At 48.6% G+C, this 17857-nt stretch overlaps 1 protein-coding gene and 1 pseudogene across 1 annotated transcript in view; both read left to right on the top strand.

The window, feature by feature from the left end:
• Positions 1 to 12759: 12759 nt before the first annotated feature.
• Myh9 (myosin, heavy polypeptide 9, non-muscle) overlaps positions 12760 to 17857 on the top strand; it is an 81591-nt gene continuing 76493 nt past the window's right edge. Inside the window, exon 1 of the mRNA NM_022410.3 lies at positions 12760 to 12978. The gene's annotated coding sequence lies outside the window, so the exon portion shown is untranslated. The remainder of the gene's footprint in view (positions 12979 to 17857) is intronic.
• On the top strand, positions 14179 to 14278 carry Gm22107 (annotated as a pseudogene).

Genomic DNA, 17857 nt, shown 5'->3' with positions numbered 1-17857 from the left:
CCTCACCATGGTGTGCTGGATCTCTTTCTTGCTTGCTTTTGCTTTCTTTCTTTCTTTCTTTCTTTCTTTCTTTCTTTCTTTCTTTCTTTCTTTCTTTCTTTCTTCCTGGACCTCTTTCTTTCTTTCTCTCTCTTTCTTCCTTTCTATCTTTCTTTTTTAAAGTTAGTTAGTTTGTTTGTTTGTTTTGAGACAAGGTCTCAGTATGTAGCCCTAGCTGGTCTGGAACTTGCTTTACAGATTTGGCTGCCATTAAATTCACAGAGATCTGCCTGCCACCCCAGAGCACCATCATGCCAAGCTGTATGCCCTAGGCTTCTTAGCTTTGTCATTTTAACATCATGCAGCTGGTCGGCGGTAAAGCTAAAATTCCAACCCAGGTGTTAGGCTGCCAGGTCCAGGCTGCTCTGGACTGGGGTTAAGTTATGTTCCTTGCCCATTGCTCAGATCCTGTGCACTCTCCCATCCAGCCCCGCTTGTCTGTGAGGCAGCATGGGATGCAGGCTTCTGTACATTGGAAGGGGCTTCATACCATCTGGGCCATCTTCTCAACACACATGACCATACACACAGCCTTTTTGACTTATGTAGAAAAGCAGCCTCCAGGGAAAGAACCTGAGAGCCACTGGCACCCAGTCAATGATGCACCATGGTAGAGTCAACCATACTAGGCTATGGTGGATCAGGGTGCTGTGCCTAATTAGCCACAGGCTGTGGGGTGGAAGAAGTAGGCTGGGCAGAGTTTTCACTTTCAAACATCCTTTGTGTGGAACCAAGGGAGGCACCTTCGCTTTGAGTTTTCATTCTCTTTTTTTTTTTTTTTTTGCTTTTTTTTTTTTTTAAATCTTTTTTTTAAAGATTTATTTATTTATTATATGTAAGTACACTGTAGCTGTCTTCAGACACTCCAGAAGAGGGTGTCAGATCTTGTTACAGATGGTTGTGAGCCACCATGTGGTTGCTGGGATTTGAACTTCAGACCTTCGGAAGAGCAGTCGGGTGCTCTTACCCACTGAGCCATCTCACCAGCCCGAGTTTTCATTCTCTTAAGTCACAGCATTACTGAGATAGAATTCCCACGCCCCAATGTTTCCCGCTTAGACTGTAGAATGTCAAGGCTCTCAGGAGATTCTCAGAGACCCTTGACTACCTCCATGATGCAATTCCTAAACATTTTTATTATCTTAAAGAAACTTCAGGGCCAGAAGGATGCCTCAGCAGGCAAAGGAGTTTGCAGCCAAGCTCGGCAACGTGACATCTTCCCCAGGAACCAACACAGTGGCAAGAGAGAACCAATTCCCTCAAATGGTTCTCTAACCTCTACATGCTTTATCAGGAACACACATGCACACACACACATGCTCACATGTTAATAAATGTGGGAAGCCACATGTGCCGTTGCAGAGTGGTACTGACTACTGCTGGCCACCACGCATAAGTTTGGACAAACAACCAATGTGTACATATGCAGTAAAGTTTTTTGCAAAGACACTGCCTGGCCTGGGCATGATAAAGAGGCTTTGAGAGTATAACCAATCAGATGTGAGACATGCAAATGAGGTATGATAATGAGGCTCTGTGAGGTACAGAGAGAGAGTAGCCAATCAGATGAGGAACATGCAAATGAGGCATAGTGCATAACCAATCCGGGTGTGAGACATGCCTCTCCTAGGCCTATATAAGCAGCACCAGTTCTGGGCTCAGGGTCTCTTCGCTGCTGCAATCAAGCTCTCCCAATAAACGTGTGCAGAAGGGTCCTGTTGCAGTGTCGTTACTGCTGGCCAGTCCGGCGCACGCAAGAAATAAATGTAATTAAACCCACTTAATTAAAAAAAGAAACGTCCAACCCACTAGCACTCACTGCCCATTCCCTTGTCTCAGCCCTGTCAATCACTATGGTTGTTATGTATTGAGGGTGGCCTTGAACCCTCATCTTCCAGCTTCTACTTTCCAACTGCCCAGATGGCAGACATCATCATCACCGCACTGACTTTATTACTTTTTCTCATCAAACTTTTGGGCACATAATCCTGTTTTATTTGTTCATCAGTTCAGGGACATTTGTGTCTATCTAAGTAATGTTGCTATAAGCAGACATGTCTGGAAAAAACCTGCAGCTCTAGGTCTTGAGGTAGCATACATTGTTTCCACCTACTAACACAAAATACCACAGACTGGGAAGTGTATGAAGAAAATAAGTTTAGGGGTTGCAAAGATGGTTCAGCTCTTAAAAACACTAGCTGCTTCTCCAGAGGACCCAGATCCAATTCCCAGCACCTATATGGTAGCTCACACCTGTCTATAACTGCAGTTCTAGAGGTTTGGGCCTCTTTTGACCTCCCAGGGCATGCACACGGTGCACAGACATATGTATAGGCAAAATATCATACACATAAAATAAATAAGGAAATAAATAATTTTTTTAAAAGTCAGATGGGGTGGTACATCCCTTCAATCCTGTATTGGGCATAAAAAGGCAAGTGGATCTGTGAGTTTGGGGTCAGATTGGTCAACAGAGTAAATTTCAGGGCAGCCAGGCTACAGAGAGAGACCTTGTTTGAAACAGAAAAAGGAAAAAAAAGAAACAAGTTTATTCCCTATAGTCCTTTAAGTTGAATAGCTTAAAGTCAAAGTGCCTGAATCTCAGGAGACCTTTTTGCTAGGTCACAATGAGGAAGGGCACATCAGGTATACAAAGAGCTGGGAAAACCAGATACCCTGCCTTTTTTTTTTTTTTTTTTTTTAAAAAGACAGGCTCTCACTCTGCAGACCAGACTGGCCTTGAATTTACAGAGACCGCCTGCCTCTGCCTCCCGAGTGCTGGGATTAAAGGCATCTGACAGCACACCTGGCAGCACCCTTTCATTTCATACTGTAACCCAGGCTGGCCTCAAACTTGTGTCAATCCTTCTGCCTCAACTTCTCAAGAACTGAGATCACAGGTGTGTACCCTTTAAAGACCCCACCTTTTAAGCTCATCTTGGTAATATAATTTCCACATGAGTGGAAGAAGACATTCAAATGGTATTTACTTGTTTATTTACTGACTTACTTCACACTGCTGGAGATCTAGCCACCAATTTTTTTTTTTTAATTATTCTTTATGTGTGTGGATGTTTTGCTTGCCCGTTTGTCTGTGTCTGGTTCTCCGCAAAGCTCCGAGGAAGGCGTATGATCCCTGGACACTGGAATCAACAACAGTTGTGAGCTGCCATGTGGGTGCTGGGAATCAAATTTGGATCCTTTGCCAGAACAAAGATTGCTCTTAACTACTGAGACATCTCACCAGCTTCTCATCCACCTCTTTAAATGTATTCTTCTTCTTGTTTGTTTAAAGTGATGCTATTGCTCGAATACACAAGACAAGCTTAAGCCACGGCTCATCTTCTGCTTGGGAGGATCCACTTTGCCTTACAGTAACAGCCAACTGGGGAGCTTGGCTCACTATCAGAATCAAGAGGAATTTAGCATCCTTGTCCTTTCTGACTCTCTCAAGATGCTTGTGGACACGACTGCTTTCTTCATTTCTTTTTTAAGCTTCCCTGTGGAAACTGAGACTTCCGGCCAAGCGGTGCAGGGTGGGGTGGTATTCAGTGGCTGTGGGCTGAAGCACTTCTGCCCTGGAAGAGGCTGGCCTGGCTCCTCCCTCTTTGCTGTGTTCTTGTGAACCACTTAAAGTCTCTGTGCTCCCCTCCCCCTCCCCCTCTCTTTCTTCCTTCCTCCTCCTTTCCCTCTCCTCCTTCTCTCCCTCCCCTCTCCATCTTTCTCTCTTCTTTTAGGACTGAGGATGGGCCCAAGGCCTCATTCTTGCTAATACATGCTTTGCCAATAAATTCCACTGCAGCCCTAGTTTTTTTCTTAGACCTGATATGGGATCTAAGGAGATCACAAGACAGTTGGGTGTCTGAGCTCACTTGTCCATTTGAAAAACACCCATTCCCAAAGGCTTGATTCTCAATCCCTCCCTCCCTCCCTCCCTCCCTCCCTCCCTCCCTCCCCCTCCCTCCCTTTCTTCCTTCCTTCCTTCCTTTCTTCCTTCCTTCCTTCCTTCCTTCCTGTCTTCCTGTTTCCCAAGTATTATGCATTGAACCTCAGATCTCTCACGCATGTTGAGCAAGTCTCTACCACTGAGCCCAAACCTCTTTTTATTTTTTATTTTGAGCATGACTTCACTAAGCTGCCCAGGCTGGTCTTGAACTTTCTGTTTACCTGCCACAGCTGCCTGAGTACTTAGAATGAGTTGCCTGGCTGGCTCAGCCTTTCCTTCTTGTCTTTTTTCATCTTTCTTTTTTTGGCTTTCCTTTTTCTTTTTTTCAAGATTTATTTATTTGTTTTATGCATATGAGTATACTGTAGCTGTACAGATGGTTGTGAGCCTTCATGTGGTTGTTGGAAATTGAATTTAGGCCTGGTTGGCCCCACTTTCTCAGTCCCTGCCCACTCCGGCCCAAATATTTATTTATTATAATAAATAAGTACACTATTGCTGTCCTCAGACACACCAGAAGAGGGCGTCAGAATTCATTAAGGGTGAGCCACTATGTGGTTGCTGGGATTTGAACTCAGGACCTTCAGAAGAGCAGTCAGTGCTCTTAACTGCTGAGCCATCTCCCCAGCCCTTTGGTTTTTTCAAGATGGGTTTCTCTGTGTAGTCCTGGCTGTCCTGGAACTCACTCTATAGGCCAGACTGTGCTTGAACTCAGAGATATGTCTGCTTCTGCCTCCAAATGCTGAGATTAAAATCATGGGCTACCACACCTCAGCCCTCAGCCTCTGATTCTAAATTTGACACTTGCTTCTCAATGGGAATATCTCTGGCCTCCGAGGGGAAACACTGGAAGATACTCTCTGCCTCCCACATTCTCTCATCACCCGCCCCCAGGACCTGGGTTGTAAACTTCACCCGAGAGTCCAGTTTTTCTGCTATAAAGAGAAGATTAGACACACCTCACGGGGTTATTAGGATCAAATGACTTTTGGAAAACATTCCGCCAGTGGCTTGCACTGTCATTAAAACACAGTACAATGCATCTATCCTGCCACTCCAGACAGAGTTCAGGCAATGGCGGCTCACCGGAGGCTCACGGAGGAGCAGACCCAGAGGTCAATCATGCCCTACTGTCACAGCCATTGTCACAGAGGGATGTATAAAGTTCTCTGCAGGTAGAGGAAGGGTGTGGCAAGATGGCTCAAGCAGAAGGAAGTGGTGAGGGAAGGGTTGGGTGGCAGTGTGGCAGGTGGCAGGGGCCCTTGATCATCTGCAGGGGAGATGAGAGTGACTCCTGGAGTGGGAGGAGTCTCCTCCGGTGCTATTTCTTCAATGCTGCTGCCTCACCAGTGGCCTGTCTCTACAAGGGGAGAATGGACTGGCCTTTGACTTATAGATCCAGATCAGGAGCCAGCAAGATGGCACAGAGGATAGGGGAGCTTGCCACCAAGCCTGAGGACCTGGGATTCTTCCCTTGGAACCCACATAATGGAAGATGAGAACCTACTCCTGTGAAGATGGCTTCTGACCTGGATGTGTTCATACACACACACACACACACACACACACACACACACACACACATTCAACAAGCAACAAGCAATCCACCACAGTAGATGGTACATAAACGCGACTCCCTTCCTCTGGAGTACACACCCAAGCCTTTGGGAATCCAAGGCCTGGTGGACGAGGGCTAAGTCAACACAGCCAAGTGGTTCAAGAGGGAAAAAAAGAGCCGTGAAACCTACCCCAGACCTGAGGGCGGGGCAGAGTGACACAAAGAAGGGGCTTAGCAGTCTTCCCCTGCCATTTAACTGCCTGGGATCCTTGGCAAGTCTCAGTGCTGTCACACAGGGCTCAGTTTACTCACTTATGATGAGGTAAGCACAACCCCCCTCAGACAAGTAAACACCAAGATGAAGTGAGACAGCGTGAAGACTGTGGCAGTCTCCAGCCGCACGCTGCTCATGACTGCGTTTTTTGGAGTGGGTCAGTCAAACATGGTGCATGTCTCTGTACATGGAGGCACGGTTCAGCAATAGGAAAGAGTGAAAGACCGACAGATGCTCTGACGAAACCATGTTCCCGAAACACTAAGCTAAATGAAAGCAGCCAGACACAAAAGCCCACACTCTGTGATGCCACGTCTGTGGAATGTTCTCAGGAGGCCAATTCACCCAGAAAGTTGATTAATGGTTGTCTACTTCCAGACAGGAGTAGGGGTGGAGTGGAGAAGGTTGGGGAAAATGGGGAGAGACTGCTGATGAATATGGGGTTTCTTGTGGGGGTGGGGGATGAAAATATTCTAGAAGCAGATGACGATGACAATAACCATTGCACAATTTTAGACAACGGCAACAACAATCTACAGACTCGAACTCTTCACGTGAAATCTGTGGAATGGAGTTATAGTCCAATAAATGTGCTTAGAAGAGCCAGCGGCATGTTTGTGAATTTGTTTCCCAGCACCGGTGTGTGGGCCCAGACAAATGAAGAATTGTACTCTCCAGTGTGCCTTCGGTGTAGTGGGTTCATATGCACTCTTGCAATTTTATTGGCTTATTTGTTTGTTCATTCAGTGTACTTATTAAAAGTCTTTCAAGATTCTGAATTCTATGTTGAATTCTTGCGCACGCGCGCGCACACACACACACATATATGCGTGCATCTCATCAGGAGGCAGGCAAGCTGGAGGGGTGGAGAGTGCTGTGAGTAGGTATTCCAGGGTGCTATGGGGGAGAAGAGGGAGCACCATGCCAGGTGGGAGAATGCAGAGAGGTCTCTGGAGGGAGCCCAACACTCACAGGCTCCAGGGTGGGAAGGGCAGGAACATGGCGGCCAAGCTGGGCTCTAGGCAGTGTTGTCAAACAGTCACAGGAGCCATTCATTGCTCTAGAGATATGGGATCACAGGCTTGTTGACAGAATGCTAGTGAGAGAATGCAAGGGAACTCCCTTTGGGGGGAGGGGAGGCAGGCGTGGTCCTTGTGGCTGGTGCTCAGTGATTGCTGAATGAATAGCAAATTGTGTGAAAGAATGCTAGACTCTTTAATTACCCCCTGTAGAAAGAAATAGGAGACCTTTCAAGGTTTGTTTCAGGTACGTTCCTATTGTGTACTCCAGGCTGGCCTTACATTTGTGATCCTCTTGCCTCCACCTTAGGAGTGCTGACATCACAGTAAGAACTACCATGCCTGTCTTAGAGCTAGGAGCATGCACACTTGTGCATGCTAGGCAAATGATCTACCCCTGAATGTACACCACCTCTCGAGATTTAATGCCCCCCATAGTGGGATCTCCTCGGCAAGCCCATAGACACCTTGACTAAACTCATTGCAAACTTTTAGTTTGCTTTGTTTTGAGACAGGGTCTTCTCAGTAGCTTTGAATAACCTGGAACTTAATATGTAGCTCAGGCTAGCCTCAAACTTGCAGCAATTCTCCTGCCTCTGCCTTCCAAGTCCTGGGATTGATTACAGGTTTCTGTCACCAACCTGTAATCACAAAGTCTTTTCAGACTTTGTCAGAATTCAGACCCAGTGAGCAAATTGGGATCCAGTGCACCAGGGCTCTTGCCAGTTCTTGCCCTAGGTTAATTTACACAAACTGACCGCTGGGTTTCAGATCTGGGGCTCTGTGGGGGCTCACCGCCCTCTGTTGTTGCACAGAACCTCCCTGTCCTGGGACTTCCCATTTCTACAAGTAAGTAAGGCTGATGTGCAAACCAGAGCGTCCAAGCACCTAGCTTTCCACAGCAGGCTCTGGCCTTTTCTAAGCTCTGCTGCTTTCTGAATGACACTCCCCACTGACATTAAGCTGCCCTAAGTCCTGCACAGGCTGCATCTCCTCCCTCTTGTCCTTGTGTCAGTGTGTCCTGCCTGGCATGAGCTTTCTTTGCCCTTCACCTGCATGCCTGGCTGAGCCACCTTTGCCAGAGCACAGGACTGTTAGGGCGTGCTGTACACTGTTTCTAAATGCCCATTTGTGTTTTGTTTGTTTTCAAGACAGGGTTTCTCTGTATAGCCCGGGCTGTTCTTGAACTCACTTTGTAGACCAGGCTGGCCTTGAACCCAGAAATCTGCCTGCCTCTGCCTCCCCAGTGCTGGGGTTAAAGGCGTGTGCCACCACTAACATGTCAGGCGAAGCAGAAGAAACACTCTCTTTCTAGTGGGGTTTGGGGTTTTGAAGGATGATGGGTAGGAGCCTAAGGGTCAGAATCCTCAGAGAGAAGGCGAAGGCTGTGCTGTGGCAGTGGCTCGTCTGTAGAAAGACAAGGCTGGTGGATAGTTCGATGAGCAGCTTGGACCGAAGGCCATGTGGGAAAGAAGTGGCATTCCCAGAGGCTGGGGTCCTAGCCCAACAGTCTAGGAGGCTGAGATTCGCTGAAGACACCAAAAAGGTTCTCGGGCAGTGCAGAGGCTCTTGGAGAGTTGGACAGTGCCTTCTTGGGCAGCAAAATGAGTTTTGTGAAACCAGACACACCTGCACACACACACACATACACACACACACACACAGACACACACACACAGTGAGAAAAAGAGGAAACGTGTACTTCCTTCTTCTCTGTCCCCGTTCATCAGGCCCCTTTCTTGTGCAGCATAGCCCCATTCATGTTTGAAATTAGAAAATTAGCCTTCAAATTCCTAATCCTCCTGCCTCCACCTTCCAAGTGTACATGTATTATAAACTTAGATTCTGCATATGAGAGACAACAAACATATGGTAACATATGTTTCATATCTCAGCCTGGCTCATTTCTCCTAAAACGATGATCTCTACTCATCTTCCTGTGAGTGACATTATCTTGTTTCATGCTTCTTAAAGGTTAAACGAGGGCTGGCGAGATGGCTCAGTGGTTAAGAGCACCGACTGCTCTTCCGAAGGTCCTGAGTTCAATTCCCAGCAACCACATGGTGGCTCACAACCATCCGTAACGAAATCTGATGCCCTTTTATGGAGTATCTGAGGACAGCTACAGTGTACTTACATATAATAAATAAATAAATTAATTAATTAAAAAAAAGGACACTATCATCTTTTTAAAAAAAAAGGTTAAACGACCATTGTGGACATTTGGCACATCTCTTCAGCTGTTTACCTGGTGATGGGCATTCAGGCTAAATCCATAGTAAAATATGGATGTGCAAGGAGCTCGGTAGCGGGTTGACCTAGATTCCTTCAGGTGGTTATTACGTCCGGGTCCCTGTCCCCCCCCCCCCCCCCCACCCACCAGACAGGGTTTCTCTTGGCTGTCCCAGAACTCGCTCTGTAGACTAGCATGGCCACGACCTCAGGGATCCGCCTGCCTTTGCCTCGGAGGGCTGGGATTAGAGGCGTGTTGCTACCACCGCCAGGCTGTTCATTATAATTTTTTAAAGTTGAGGAAAAAAATAAATAAATAGAAAAGGAAAAGATTGCTAAACAGGAGGAGGCCTGGGTGGAGCATGGACTTGGCAGTTACCTCCGTGGCTGGCACAGTTGGCAGAGTGGGTTGAACCCCAAGAATGGAGATACAGGCTGCACGGAAGAGAGCTTCTGCGGGTCAGCAGACAGTGCATCGCTGTGCGCCTGCGCAGCTGGTTGCCTGTGACTGGCGTGTGGGCTGGTTCCACGGCTTAGTAGATGAACTTGGACAGTCGTTTAATTTTGCTGAGTTTCACCTTTTCTCACCTGCAGAATGGGGATGATATCATTGTGAGGATGAAATATGCTAATTGTTAGGTAAGGCACTTAATATAGCGCCTGCCACACAATAAAAAAAAAAAAAAATTCTTTCAGTGTGCGACTCTTACAGAGGAGTGGGTAGCCTAGGTCCAGACCAATCAGAAGGATCCCAAGCAGTTGAGCCTGTGTTGCTGCAGAATGTCCACCACCTATGTCACCAGGCTAGGGAGGAAGACGCAGGAATGGGTCGAGGAAGAGTGTTCCTGGGGGTTTCTAGAACATCTTTAGGGATTGGGGCTGTTGATATTCTTTCTCTCTTTTCATGTCTGCGTATTAAGCAAGTGTAGACCAACTTATCCGCTTACTTTTTCAAACGTTTCCATTTTATGCGCACTGGTGTTTTTGCCTGCTGCCATGCATGCCTCTGTGAAGGTGTCAGATCTTGGAGTTTCAGACAGTTGTGAGCTGCCTTGTGGGTGTTGGCTTTTGAACCGGGATCCTCAGGAAGAGCAGTCACCGCATTCAACCTCTGAGGTATCTTTCCAGCCCCTATTATTATTATTAAAGATTTATTTATTATATGTAAGTACACTGTAGCTGTCTTCAGACACACCAGAAGAGGGTGTCAGATCTCGTTACGGATGGTTGTGAGCCACCATGTGGTTGCTGGGATTTGAACTCTGGACCTTTGGAAGAGCAGTCGGGTACTCTTACCCACTGAGCCATCTCACCAGCCCATTATTATTATTTTTAAGACAGGGTCTTGTTATGTAGTCCAGGCTGGCCTCCAAACTCACTCTCTGCTTCAGCCTTTGGAGTGTTGTGAGTATTGGAATTAGAAACAGGAAATACTATGTCTGGTTCCATTTTTTTCTATCGAGTGACTTTTCTCTCACTACTTTTTCTTTTTGTGTGTGTGTGGGGGGGGCGGGGTCTAATTACATAACCCGGGGCTGTCATGGAGCCCATGAGTTCTAGCTTACCTCTGCCTCAAAAATGCTGAGTACTAGGATTTAGGACATGAGCCACTAAACCTGCTGCTGAGGTAGTAAGCTTTCTCTTTGGCCAGGGGAGTCCCAGGGATAGAATACAGGTCTGTCAGCAGGTACCTTTACTTGTTGAGCCATTCGGCAGTTTTAAGCTTCTGTGAACGTTTCTGAACATCCTTTGATGGATCTAAATACTCATCTTCTGTTGGATAAATGCTTCGGAGTGGAACTCTTTTTTTTTTTTTTTTTTAAAGATTTATTTATTATTTTATGTAAATACACTGTAGCTGTCTTCACACACTCCAGAAGAGGGAGTCAGATCTCATTACGGATGGTTGTGAGCCACCATGTGGTTGCTGGGATTTGAACTCTGGACCTTTGGAAGAGCAGTCGGGTGCTCTTACCCACTGAGCCATCTCACCAGCCCGGAGTGGAACTCTTGAGGTCTCTATCAAGCTTTAGTAAATAGAGCCAAGGACAGGCGTGCTTAGCGGGGACTGGCCCTAAACTCATTATGTAGCCAAGAGTAGCTCCTCCTGCGCCTCCCTCTGCAGCGCTGAAATCACAGGTGTGTGCTACAGGCCTAGTGGAGCCACTTTCCCAAAGTGGTTGGAGAAGCGCATGCGTATTCCTGTCAGCACCTGATGAGCTCCACCTCCTCACCGGCTCTAACAATGCTGGGCTTTTTTTTTTTTTTTTTTTTTTCCGAGACAGGGTTTCTCTGTGTAGCTCTAGCTGTCCTGGAACTCACTCTGCAGACCGAACTCAGAAATCTGCCTGCCTCTGCCTCCCGAGTGCTGGGGTTAAAGGCATGGGCCACCACTGCCCGTACATCTCCAGTCTCTTGATGATTAGTTTTAAAAGTAATTATTGGCTTTATATATTTCACACCTTTGAACTGCTTGTCTGTGTAGTTCAGGCTAGTCTTGAACTCCCCCTCCTACCTCAGACCTCTTGAGTTCTGGTATACCACCCACAACCCCTGGATGGTTCAGCCTTTTAAAAATTTTTTAAATTTTTCTTATCAACTGGGAAGCAGTCTTTGCTGTAATGTGGGTAGCAATCACTGGTCATCTGGGCTGCAAAATCTCTTTCTTTCTTTAGCTGCTTTTTGGCTTCAGAATGTAAGTTTTCCCTGAAGTTTATATGGAAGGATCATTTTAACTGTGTTAGCAAGAACATTCCAACAGTTAAGAGCAATGACGAGAAATTTGCCTTCATAAAGCCATTTGAAAGCATTGACGTGCTGCAGGATCGACCACATAGATCAATGGACACAACTCGGAAACGGACAATTTGGGCAGAAAATAATGCGTGGACAAATTCCTGATAGATTAATGGCAAAGTACATTTTTTTAAATGAAAAAAAAAATCCTCTCGTGGTTAGTAACCAAAATAAAACAAATGAAATCTACCCTTAAAATAATTTAGTGACAAATATCTGAGATGTGTGTGAGTTAATTATTCAAAGGTTAAGAGTGGCTTAGACTGCATTCCAGGCAGAGGTACTAGCCAGAGCAAAGGTTCAGAGGTTGGAGGACAGCCGCGAGCAGGCTCCAAAATCGAACTCAGGACGCCCACACGGAATGCAGGGTTGAAGCCATGACCGCCCCCACAGCCATCATAATTATGTAAAATACCACTTTTCCCATATATGGTACTTAATATCTGTTCTCCTGGTAGGACAGGACGAAGGGAAAACACGGTTCGCTGGGCGGAGTGTCAGAGCCTCAGACCTCCCCAGTACGCTCCCTCCGGCCCCGGCGCGGCCCAAGCTGCACACCAGAGCCGGGACCAGGAGCCCAGCGCGCCTGAGCCGCTTGCTTCTGATTGGATGAAATCCGCGTCAATCCTGGTCCTGTAACCTGGCTGTCCATTGGACCCGCCCAACAAGGCGTGGCTCCCGCCTAGGAAGCGCGGGTGGAAGGTGGGGTGGGCGGAGGTGGGGACAGATGGGGAGGATGAATCTCAGCACTCCGGCTTCCATCTCTTGTCTGTTTATAGGCCGAAAATCTGTCAGTTTAGGCCAGACTCCTGTTGGATTGGGCAGTGTGGGGAGAGGGCGGGGACTCTTGGAAGCTCCACCCACGAGCCGGCGGCGAGCTGTAGACCCGCCCTCCTCTTGGAAGGGCGGGGCAGGGAGGGCGGCGCGCACCAGAGCTGGGTGCGGTGAGGCGCGCAGATCACCGCGGTTCCTGGGCAGGGCACGGAAGGCTCAAGAACCTGACCTGCTGCAGCTTCCAGTCTCGCGTTCGCCCCACCCCGCCGCGCCGCCCGAGCGCTCGAGAAAGTCCACTCGGAAGAACCAGCGCCTGTTCCCCGGGCAGACCCAGGTTCAGGTGAGCGAGCTTTGCCGGTATGTCCCGCCCCGGAGCTGCCGAGCGCGCGCGCGCGGCGACAAGACTCGAGTCCTTTGGGGCGGACGGCCCTGTGGTTCTCGGCCTCCGCGTGGCGGGTTTCAGCGCGGTCGGGTGCGACCGGACTCCGCATCCTCACCCGAGGGGTGATAGGCAGCGAGGCCTCGGGGTTAGGGAACCGGGGGACGCAGTCCCCGGCCCTACAGGATGCCCTTCCCGGTCGGGGCACTGGGAGCTCGGCCTGCTCCTGTCGCCTCTGCACTCCCGCCTCCCCGACGGCCAGCTCCGGCAAACTTTTTAACCCCTTCCGGGACGCAGCAGTCCCGGAGATCTCGGCCGAGCCGGCCGGATGCGTTCGTGGGCACGGGGCAGCAGCTCCTTTGTAAGTTTGGCAAAGGGAGGTAACGGGCAGGCGAGGACCGCTTGGCAGCTGTCAGGGCGTCCTCCTGAGTCAGGATCGGTCGGTCCCGCCGCAGACATTGCGCCCGGCACGGTTTCCGCCGTCCGCTGCGGACTTCCTCATTTGTCCGTCAGCCCTTGGGCCGGGAGGGGGCGGGGAGAGGTACTCAGAGTGCGTGGGAAAAGGGGTCCCAGCTGCCGAGGGGCTCAGGGCGCAGGAAAAGAACCCCCCCGTCTGACCTCATTCAACCTTGGATTTCTATTGCCCGAGGTCAGAAGGCCTGGGTCTGCCGGCAGCTGCCCCGTCGCCCGGGCAGGCGTGCACCTGATTTCCACCGCACCTTGGGACGCCACGCCCGGGCCAGTCTCTGGGAGCTGGCCCTGACTTTAAGACCAGGCCGGGCAGCCGCATCTTTTATGTTTGATGAGAGGCGGAGTTTTGAAGACATCCCCCACTTCCTTGCACTAGGGTCTTCACCTCATCCTGTTCTGGAGCCACGCCTAAGGCAGGAGCTGCACCCCGCTCCTCCGGGTCCCCATCTCTCCCAGGCAAACTGAGTCAAGTACCCTCTATGACTTGCTTGCGGGCTGTAGTGAAACTGAAGGCTGGGTGGGCTCGGGCGGGTGCCTAAGGCCCCACCCAGCGGTGTTAGGGAAAAGGTCCCTGGGAAGTCCCAGGTCTTGGAGACCCGGAGGCTGCCTCGGCTGGGCTACAGGGAGGTCCATCGAGTTCTCAGTTCTCTGAGCGGTTTTCTGGATTAGCAAGATTTCAAAGTAACTTGCGTGCTTCCTACAGCAGCACCTATACCAAAATTGGAACGATACAGATTAGCATGGCCTCTGCGTAAGGATGACACGCAAATGCATTGAGTTCCGTATTTTTTAGCCAACGCAGACTGGCCCAAGTATCTCTAAGAGTGGCTCACTCTCAAGCACGACTTAGGAGGTTTCTGCCTCCCAAAGGACTCCCTCCTCTGCTGTATGCCAGCCAGTCAATCTCAGGACCTCCATCTAGAACTCTCAAGCCACTAGGCAGATCTGTAACCCGCCCCGGAGCCCCTCCTAAGCCTTGACCAAGTGAAAATAAAGCTTTTTGAAACAGCAAAAATAAATAAATAAATAAATAAATAAATAAATAAAAGGTAACTTGTTCACAGAAACATTGTAGCCATTTCTGACTCCACTGTCTAGAGTCCAAGCTGATAACTTCACCTGGAGGCCTCCCTCCCTTTCTATTAAGGAGGCAATTTGCTTGAAGCCCCGTGTAGACAATCACTCAATATCAGTCAATTTATATACCAGGTTGTTATAGGTGGGGGTAGGGGGGAAGGGCCTATAGATGTGTAATTGAGCAAATATTTAACCGGGCTTCTGCCAGGGACTTTGCCAGGTGGTGTGTGTGGGGGCGGGGTGGGGTGGGTGTGAATTGAGTAAGACCTGGCCCCTGCTCACCGGCACTCTGAGACAAACCAGTGACTAGTGTGAAGGGGAGATATCAGGAACCCCAGAAAGGTACTGTGAGGCATTGGGCTACCCTGGGAGAGCCTGCTGGCCTCCTGAAGAGACTTGTGTTCTGGGGAAATTTGAAGGCATTAAAGAGTGGAGTGGTAGACTAAGATACAAAGACAGCTTGTGCTGTGTCCCAAACTAGCCACAGACAAAGGACTCAAGGAATTCCTAGGCTCAGGGGGCCACTGCTGTCCAGGGCAAGCAGGGAAACCACCATGAGGAAGGAAGACATTTCAGGCTTGGCAAACCGAGGCAAACGCGTGGTGAAGGAAAGTGGGGAGTCATTTAGTGGATAATTGGGGAGTAGTTAAAAGCATCGAGGGATTGCTGAGTGTAGTTTGAGAGGCAGTGTGCTTGCTGTGTGGGTGACACCCCAGAGCTTTGCTCCTACTGCACTCAGCAGGTTTTAGACGGCCGGGGAGGTGGGCAGAGCCAGGTTCCCCTCAAACTAGCATTAGCAACTTGGGTTGGGAAGTATCATCTAGCCCTGGGTGGGGAAGGGAAGCAGAGAGTAAGGGACTCATAATGGGGCCGCTGGTCTGTTTTTTGTTTTTTGTTTTTTTTTTGAGACAGGGTTTCTCTGTATAGCCCTGGCTGTCCTGGAACTTTGTAGACCAGGCTGGGGCTGCTGGTCTGAAGGGCAGGAGAAGAGGGGGGAGAGAGTCAGGGACTCACAGTGGGGCTGCTGGTCTGAAGGGCAGGAGAGGGGAGAGGAAAGAAAGGCCTGGTTTTCTTGTTTTTCTATTTTATTATTTTTTAAGTTTTTTGAACTTTTTAACCAAAGGGTTTGGAGATGAGGCAACTACGCTCTTGTGGAAGGAAGGGTGCATGTTAATCACAGCCTGCCTTTTGCCTGGTTTTGCTCTAGAAAACAAAACAAAACAAAACAAGGATCTCTTAGCCCTTGAAAGGAAGAGAAGCCCACTAGGAAATGCAGCTTTGTCCCTAGTCTGGTAGAAACGGGGTTGGCTGGAGTTTCCCCTCTCACTTCCTCTTCTCACTAATCCTTCAATAAAGTACTTAAGACAGCCCCTACCAGCTTGACATCTTTATTTCAAAAGGAGAGGAGGGGTTTAGCTGTTGTTTTCCTTCTTTTGGAGGGGGGAGAAAGCTAAAGCCAGGAAGAAAAAAACCAAAAACCAAAAAACCCAAAAAAACAAAACAAAACAAAAAACCCCTTGCCTTGACAGCTTCCTCTAAGCATCATGTTCCAGAAATATTTAGAATAACAGAATCTGTGTGTTCTCTTCATTAAACAAACGTCCTAATTTACTGAGCATAAAACAGCATCTCTGCCACAAGGGCAGGAAGTACATTTTCCTTTTGTGTTGCTCTCTCAGCCTTAACCCCTGGTGCTCTGAGCCCCTGCCTGGGTCAGGTCCTGTGGTGACAGCAGAACACTGCCCTGGCTGCCTAGGCAACGGGCTCATAGAGCTCTTTTTTTTTTTTTTTTTCCTAATAAACTCTCAATAAAGAAGCAAATAAAGTCAGAGTCTAACTTAAGGGAATTGGCTCTCTCCCAGCATATGGGCCCTTGGGATACAACTCAGACTTGGTGGCAAGGGCCTTTAATCCACCGAGTTGGCTCCAGAATCTCATTTTTAAAGTTGGGAAGAGTCGGTTAGGGAAGGAACGTAAACTGTGGTGCTGGGCAGAGTTGAAATCTTAACTCTCCCACCAGCTTTGTGACATTACACACTTTATATAACACCCGGAGCCTTAGTTTTCCCATCTGGAACATGGGAATCAGTTGGGTCTACTCTGCAGAGCTGGCTGCAAGAACCAGAAGAGCGGTCAGTGCACAAGGCCTGATACGCAGCGGCTGTCTACATGTTTCTTATTGTTGTAAACATAGATTTCTACCAGTGTTGCCTCCCTAGGTGACTGTGTGAGGGTGGGGGGTAGACTCCTTCCTTGGTTCCAAACTCAGTGTTTTTTTTCCATTTCTAACAAGGGGCGCATATACCATGCGGTGGTGTGGTTGGTTGAGGGGGGTCAAAATGGTGATAACACAATGGCCTTAAGTCCCCTCTGCTGATGATTTTGGGTGCACTTGCTTAAGATGTGGGCTCAGCCCTGCTGAGAGGTGCTGGCCTAGGCAGAAGTTGCTCTTACTGCCTGTGGTTTCTGTTTTTCCCCTAAAACATGGTTTCCTCGTGTTCTAGATGACAGGCAAGGGTAGTGTGGGAAGAACAACTTGTGTATGCTGGTAGAAGGTAGGTTTGATTGTGTTAGCGAGGACCATATCCCCTGGAAGACAGTAGCAGTTCCTGTGCCTATTGGCCCACAAGGGTGCCTGGGAAACTCTACAAGTGAGAGACTTTCTTCCAAATACCTCTGCTTCCCCACTTGAGTTCTTTTTATGGGTAGGGTATATATATAGCACACTTTTTTTTTTTTTTGTACAGTGTATGTGAGTGTGATAAGGCCAGGTGCCAGAGGAGGCTAGAGAGCCGAAGGGTTTCCCCCTTCAGCTGGAATTACAGGCAGTTGTGAGCCACATGATGCTGGTCCTGAGAACCTCTGAGAACCGAACTCCAGCCCTCTGCCAAATCGGCGTACTCTCTTAGCCACCGCACCGTCTTTCCAGTTCTGGCCCACCTCTTTTTCAAAGGTAATTTGACAGTGCCAGTTGAAGCATAGTCCCTTCTAGGAATTCACCCCACAGATAAGCTTGACTGTGCAGAAGGAAATGCCTAAGGATAGTCACTGTGGCATTGTCAGAGAAGGCAGGAAGCGAGCTCACTGTCCATTAGAAAGGTCACCGTAATCGTGGCCCTGGCACAGCTGTAGAGCGGAAATCCTTGCATCCCTTAAAAGACAGGCAAATCTCTATGTGCTCACAGGGTATGCTCTCCAGGGGACACAGCGAGATAGTACTGAGGTACTCTGTTCCCATTCGTGGAACACCTTTTGCTTCTCTGCTCATTTGTTGAAACAGGGCCTCACTGTA

The sequence above is a fragment of the Mus musculus genome, chromosome 15 (genome assembly GCF_000001635.26).
Source record: "Mus musculus strain C57BL/6J chromosome 15, GRCm38.p6 C57BL/6J".
Lineage (NCBI taxonomy): Eukaryota > Metazoa > Chordata > Mammalia > Rodentia > Muridae > Mus > Mus musculus.
Note: the sequence above shows the minus strand (reverse complement) of the source record. Positions and strands in the feature narration are given on the sequence as shown.